At 36.4% G+C, this 7,998-nt stretch overlaps 1 pseudogene; it reads right to left on the reverse strand.

The window, feature by feature from the left end:
• Window positions 1-402: 402 nt before the first annotated feature.
• On the reverse strand, window positions 403-4,163 carry LOC117930454 (annotated as a pseudogene).
• Between the last annotated feature and the right edge of the window lie 3,835 nt (window positions 4,164-7,998).

Raw genomic sequence — 7,998 nt, forward strand, 5'->3', positions numbered from 1 at the left:
AATGAAAATGGATTAGGATAAGAAAATAATTGTAAATAAATGTATTTTACAGAATATTTTATTTATTTTGAATAATTTTTATTTAAAATTCATAAATGTGCTTTTCTTCAAATCTTAATATATATTAAACGAAGTTTTAAAATTCAACTTAGGATCCATAAATTTTGCGCACGCGCGCGAGTGTCAAGAGGAGGAGGGGCGTGGGGAAGGGGGATATGGGCAAAATCCTTGACAGCAAACAGCCCGAAGAATCTGCGTAACATCACTATTAAGTCCTTAACAAAGACAAAAACAAAGGTTTGGAACAAATAGTATCAACAATCCTAAAACAAGCAGCTAGTGCTTATCTGAATTGACAAGGAAAAAGAAAGAAAATTAGGAGTTTCAAGTGCTTATCAATGGTTACACTTGTTCATCAGCTCCAATGGCTTCCAGACTTCCATCTTCTATATTCTGTTGCTCTTCTTGGGGATGCCTCTCATCGACTTGACCTACTTCTCTTTGTGGTGGTTGATGGGTTGCGCTGATTGTAATGTTACAGATGGGAGCTGCAGAAGCCATGCCTCGTAACCACCCCATAGTATTGGCAATCCAAGAGGACCAAAAAGATGGGAGGATGAGGATAGGATACATATACCAAAAGAGTGTCTGGGGAAAAATGAGTGAGCCCATCAATGAAGCAGTGAAGGGAATGGACAACTCCCTTACCACTCGGAGACGTATGTGGACTTGGATGGAGATAAAGGAAAAGGCAGCCACACTCAGGAGTAGCCAAAAGACATTGTTCCAAGTGAAGGCAGGCATATGCATAAAGTGGAATGGATCCCAATCCCAACCACCCTTCACTCCTATTCCGGATTTCACTATGTTTATCACAACTGGGATACATAACCTTAAATCAAAGAACATGTCTACATGCCAAGCTTCTGGTGGAGGAGCCATGGTCTAAAGAACACCTGCAGCTGAGGGAAGTTTATATAGAGTTTCGTGCGGTGGTAGTGGTAGGCTGGCAGCGGCCAAAAGAGCCAAAAGGGTGACCCCATCTCTCTGTGTCCATGTTAAGTCAACACTAATTAATTGCAGAACTTGACCCAACATAGGCGGACCTGCCGAAGCATGCGCCTTTTCCATTCCCATTCCCATTGCCATTATGCTGTATAATCGCCTATACCCGGTTTATCCTCCCCAAGGGCGGATAGGCAGATGCTACCATCCCACTATGCTTTCCTCATTCATGACAGTGACTGGCTTATCTAAGTTGATCTTGGTATTCTCATTATTATTTTATATCATCACATCCAAAGAAACAAACTTTAATTATTAAAATTGATTTTTTGCCATCCAAATAAGAATTTATTAACTGATCCAATTATCGAAAGCGCTTGTTTTGTTGGCATAGTGGCAGCTGATGTGGAAATGCCATCCACAACCACGCCTATAGAAATTAGCAATTAACAAAGAGGGTATGAGAGTTTGCCTCCACAACTCAATAAAATATAACCCAAACGAATTTTGTTGATAAAATTTCATTGTCATTCTCTTTGTTCATAAGGAAGTACCAAGAAAATAATTAAACAAATATTAAAAATAGTATTTTTCTCATATTTAGTTTTATTATTTAAAAAAATACAAAATAAATAAATAAATAAATAAGTTTAAAATTTTGAATTATTTAAACTTGAAGAAGAATAATTAAAATAAGTGAAATAAATTTTATAAAAATATTTAAAAAAATAAAAATAAAGTGAAGAATTGTAATTATTAAACTCAGTAAACAATGGCATAGAACTAAAATTTCATAAAAATACAATTATTTTAACATGGTTATTAATCATATCTTGTGATCTTGTATCAATGTAGAGTGTTAAAGTTGTGCAATTCGGAGCATATAAACTATGAATAATATCATAAATCCATTCATCAAATCACATTTTGTTACAATAATTTGTTGGAACAATCACCCAACAAGGGGGTTGAGCAGCTACTATGACTAGGGCAAGGCCAGGCATGAAGCCCAAAGGGCTCATCACAGCCACAGGCTCAAGCAACAATTCTGTCGCCTATTTCACTATCACTCCATGCTAAATAATTTAACTGGTATTATTTCTTATGCTAGGCCTTTGGGCACCCTAATGCACCCCATATATTTTCTTCCTATTTTTCATTATTCTATTACTTAAATTTGTCTTGTTCTTTGTTTTTTCCTCATTACAACAACTGGCGGGCTCGACAAATCCAGAAGCCATCCCACCTGCATTGACACACGAGGATTCAGGGGCTTTGTTCCTATAAGTGAGCTTAACGTCTTCTAGTTTTATCCCACTGCATGGATTTTTGGAGCTACAATCAAACTTCATGGCAACTTCACTTGCAGATGTGCCATGGATATCTTGGTATGTTACATCGCTAACTTTTACTCCAGAAACCTGCAAAAATTGGATTCAGAATTAGATGGGGAAGTATTCATTGGGCCTAGGCCCAATTAAAATTATAGTCGGAGATGGTACCTGTCCAGGACAATTTTTGTGGCCGGGGCAGTAATTTTGGTCAATGACGATGGGGTTTGGACATTGACCATGAGTATGTGTTGGAAAACAACACGCTTAACAAACCCATTGCTGGCCCTGGCCCATGACTTGATCCTCACCCCATTTTGTGAACCGGTAAAAGTAACGGTCTTAACTGTCACATTTTGGACACCCTCTTCTTTGAGGTCCTTGCCTAGGCTCCCAATGCTGCACCAAAAACACGTGCGTCCACGTAAGTCCCGAATCTCTAAATAAATAAATACGAAAAAGCGACTGAATTGGTTAAATGAGCTTTACCTGATGCCATGGCCTGGTCCACAGGCAACATTCTCGATCCACAGGTTGGTGGCGCCTGGGCCGACAGAGACGCAGTCGTCGCCGGTCTTGATTTGGGTGTCCAAGATCGTGACCCCGGACGATAACTGTACATGGATGCCGTCGGTGTTTGGGCTGTGGCCGGAGGCAGAGACCCTCACTCCCTGAAGTTTCACAACGTGACAGCCGTTGATGACAATGTGGAACATTTGGCTGTTGAGTGATGTAATCCACGGATGAGGATGTTGTTGGACTTGGTAAGTCCAGTGTCTGAACATACACACAAGAAAAACTCCCATTAAATGATGCTGTAAATCGCAAGCCACCTTATTAAAGAGGAACGGTTTCCAAGCTAAACATCTCATTTACAGCAACCATGCTTGGATTTCTGTCAGTGCAATAAGGCCCACGCTATTTACAGTGATTAAGTGATTAAGTGATGACGGCTGCTACATTTAACCGCAGTTTCGTGTGGGGTCCACCTTAGTGGGCCTCACTTATGACACATACGATTGCTGCTCTGAAATTACCATTACCAAAGTCGAGTGAATTCTTGGTCCATGGCTCCTTAAAAAGCATAATTCCGAGAAGCTAAAAAATGGATTGTTTGGTGAGGACACGATGGTCTTTCGACAGGTAAGCCAAGTTATCATGTTCAGTTTGGTTAGTGAGAAAATGGAATGAGAATCAGAATAACCTTAATGGAGGTGGAAACTGTTCTGAGTTTCCAGATTTCACAGCAACCAAACAGGAACCTATCACTGAAATGACAGAACTACCCCTACCGATCACTGTTTCATTACGACATGATAAGCGAAAGAGTGAAAAGACGAGGTGTGGATTCAACATACCGTGGCGCCGCTGGGGCAACTCTTGCCGGACCTCTTGCAGGCCCACAAACCAGTCCCTGGCCGTCGAGGACCCCGCCGATGATGGAAACGCCAGTGACATCTTGGAAGGCTAGCCAGTTTGCAGCGTTGCCGATAACGCGATAGTCCGAGGGAGCCACCAGCGTTGCATCAATTCTGAAGGTGATAGCATGGTTCTTGCAGCCACGGAACACCGCATTGAGGAGCAAGTACCTCCCAGGCGGCACGTAAATGGTAGCAGGCGAGGCGGAGCCACAAGCCGCAGCCCATGCATTGAGAAAAGCCTTAGTGGAGTCAGTACGACCGTCGCCTTTAGCACCCAAATTCACCACATTGTACGTAACTGCAGTAGCCCAATACGGCTGCAGTACCATAAACAGAACGGCGGCGAGAAGTAGAGAACTGGAACTCACGTATTGCACCATTGCTGGTAGATAAGGAAGAAGTAGACAAAAAGAAAACGATAGAATCGGAAGTTGAGAGTGGGATAGAGAGTTGGGAGTTGAAGATGATAATGGTGTGGTGTGGAGGAGTTGAAGCGGTTTGAGCAGGAATTTATAGGGGAAGTTGAAGGCGGAAGTGTGATGAAAGAAATCAAAACTCAAAAGCAAAGATACCGGCCTCAATTAACTTCAACTCTGTGAGAGGGAGGAAGAGGGTGGCTGCTTTTGATCCCACCATATTATTTTATGCGCCACCCTTCACTAAATTATCCTTTGCGTACTACTGCACTTCCCTTTTTTTTGGACGTCAGTCTTTGGATACTTCAAAAAAAAAAAAAAAAAAAAATTATATGCATTTCAATTCATTTATCTTCTTCACAAAATCACCTAACCTGGGAATTTATGAACAATGGCGAACTTAAATAATCCATCCTTCATTTGATCATTGAGATACCCACAATCAAGAAATTATGATTTTTATTATTTTTTAAAACTTTATACAAAAATATATTTGATAAGTTACAAAGGGAAAAGAATAAATAATATCCCAGTTAATACATATAAAAAATATCTTAAATATTGTTATATTAGGTATATCTGATTCTAGCATTTAAATAGGTATATGGTATACGTTGTACTAAGTTGCGTGGAAGACAAGTGGCATGACATGGCAAGATAAATTGAATTAGTTTAAAAATATATATATATTATTAATGGGCGATGGTTGATAACGTGAGAGGGTGGAGAGAAGGAAACGGGAAATGAGGAAAAAGGACAAATGCACGTACGTGGTTGCTTGAGATAGGAGAAAGTGGGAGGGAGCAGTGGGCGTTGGTTATTATTGAAGAACGAAGAAAGAGAAGAAGAAGAAAGAAGAAAGAAGAATGAAGAACCGTTAACTGACAATGCAAACAGGCCCTTATCACACTTGTTTCCGTAACTCTCTCATATTTTCTTTCTGTTGTTCCATATTTATTGAAAGGGTGTGTTTGGTATGTCTTCTTCTTGCTTTATGGGCAAGATCAACACCTTTCCTCTTTCTTTCTCCTTTCCATTTTTCTTCCCCGCATTTTCTCCTTATTCGGTTTTCTTTCAAATTACCAAACCATCCCTTTTTTTAGTTCTTTTTTTTCTTATTAGATTAAGGATTTTAATTTAATCTATATTGACATAGATTAATTATACACCAAATCTCAAGAGGTGTCAATGTAATTAACTCAAGTCTAAAAAGTAAAACTAATGAGACTGTTAGGTGGTGTTTGGTTTTTGATTGAATAAAAAAATTTAAAATATTTGACTTTTTTATTCAGCGAAAAGTAATATATTGACATCAGCGTAATTAAAGTGAATTTGTTATCAATAAGTTCAATTTAGTTATGTTGGATGATGTCAACATGTTATTTTTAACTTAAGAGAAAAATTAAATATTTTTGTTTTTTCTATTCAACCAAAAAACAAACACCACCTTAGACATAAACTTGATTTAGATTAGAAAAGTAATGTAACTTGTTTTGGATTAGCATTTGAGGAATAGAAAAGAACATTGATAATAAAAACCTAATTTAAAAATGGTGTAAGGTTTGGCAAATGGCAATAAAAGTAATTAGTGGGAAGCAGAGGGCAAAAGCACAAGGAAGAGCATAAGATGCATTGGAGGGTGACTAGTGGAGGAGAAAAAACTGAGAAGAAAACGGCGTCATATCGCCCAACCTCCTCTCCCACACTTCAAAACCCCGTTTCCTTGGTACTACTGTAAAGGTGTTCTTCAATCATAACTCTACCGCCAGTTTTTCTGCTATCTCCTAATCACTCTCCTTCATAACCAATTAAAGTTTCCATTTCTCCACCTGTTTGTTTATGGTTTATGCCCATGACTCATTTTCCCCAACTTTATGTTTCCTGTAATCATGATTCCGTAACTTGTTTGAGTTTCATGACGAGGGAATTCGTTAAAATATTTGAGGAAAAACCCACCTTTGCCATGCTTTTGGAAACTTTTTCCGGGGGAGAAAAAACAAATCCACATTCATTTTGTTCAGGGTTTTCAAAACTGTTTTTCTTTATGTATGATTTGATTATTTGTTATTATAACCAAGGATGAAAATATCGGTAATCACGGATATATCGTACTTCGATTTACGGATATATCGGATATATATCGGCGGATATTTGGAAAAAAATATTGATAAGCTTAAAATTGTTAAAAACTCATAAAATGTAAGGAAAACCTCGTAATAATATAATTAGAAGTATAATAGACATTCTAAAGTTATTTTATTGAAAATTTTTATATATGTATATCATGATTTATTATATTTGATAATAATATCGTATGTATCGATAAAATATAAATTTTATAAGTGTATATTTATTATTAAATTACACCTAATATTATGATATTTGATTATAATATGTCTAATTTTAAAATATATATTAATATTAAAATATGATCCATTTAATTCAATTGTATTAAACAATATAAAATAAATTATGATATATATATAATTTTTTTAATATTTAATTAATTATTAATGATATTAAAAAAATTATGAAGAAAATTATATAATTTTTATATTTTTGGTAATTAATTAAAAGATCTTGTATTTAATTATAATTAATTTGCTTTTTAAAATATTCTTTTAATATTTTCATACTAAGTTTAAGTATATATATATGTTTTGCACATTATATATCAAGGGGCTAGTTAGCCCAAATGGTAAGTGGTTGAACCCAAACCAAAGGTTTGGGGTTCAAATCCCCTCGGTACTGTAGCGGGTTTGACTTCGTTTGACCCGCGTTGACCGATTTTCCTCGATTTATTCTAAATTGATAAAAAAATCATGTAGGGCGACATGAATATGAGTTAAACACAATTATATTTAACTTAATTTATGAAAAAATGTGTTGAATTTGAACCATGTTAGCAAATAGTTTTTTTTTTTTTTTTTTTTTTTTTTTTATATCGTGTCTAGGTTAACTTACGTACACCTCGATTAATCCCGCAAGACCCTAAAATTAATAATCAGGTAAATCTTCCAATGGCCCTAAGGGGACTCGAATTGTGATTATTAGGGAGTAAACTCAGGACCGGATCAAATGAGCTGCTCCTCAAGGTTCATGTCAATGAATAGTCTCAAGTGCTACCACCCCAAACTTTTTTCATGCCACTAATCAAAGTAACATGTTATTACACTCCAGTGAAAAAAAAAAGAGAGCTTTTCAAATATTAAAAACAACCCTTGAATTCTTAAAATTATTAAAACTCATCCTATGTTTCTTAGGGTTGAGTCAAGACTCTTATCACATCTTTTAAGCATTCAGCAACCCTTCACTCATCCATTTAGAATCCATGTACACTTATTTGAATCGTAGAGGCTTCGCCACCCATGACATGCATGCACCTACATAGTAGCCTATGACTTTTTAAATTGATAGCCATTGTATGCAAACTGCTCTGATTTTCCTCAGGTTTAATATTTATCTATTTATTCATTTATTTTACTTTTTTTTACAATTTTCTGATATAAGAAAATAATTGTTACCTCTGTAATTTAAGCAAACGTGAAGCCTTTGGTCAAATCTCAAGCATTACTCTTACCTTTTTGATAGGTTTGGTGTCTAAGGCTGGTCAAGGTTGTGGGATCTAAAACCTCAAAGCTTCAAATTCAAATCAGTGACTGAATTTGGATAAACCATACAATTTTTCTTATATTCTAAATCCAAACTCAATTTTCCTAGAATTTCATTCATCCTTCAAAATATTTCTCCAGCAATATTTTACCAGCCTGAAATAAGCCGACTGATTTGGATCCATATATGTGCGTGTTTATACAAAGATAAGCA

Source organism: Vitis riparia, chromosome 2, assembly GCF_004353265.1.
Source record: "Vitis riparia cultivar Riparia Gloire de Montpellier isolate 1030 chromosome 2, EGFV_Vit.rip_1.0, whole genome shotgun sequence".
Taxonomy (NCBI): domain Eukaryota; kingdom Viridiplantae; phylum Streptophyta; class Magnoliopsida; order Vitales; family Vitaceae; genus Vitis; species Vitis riparia.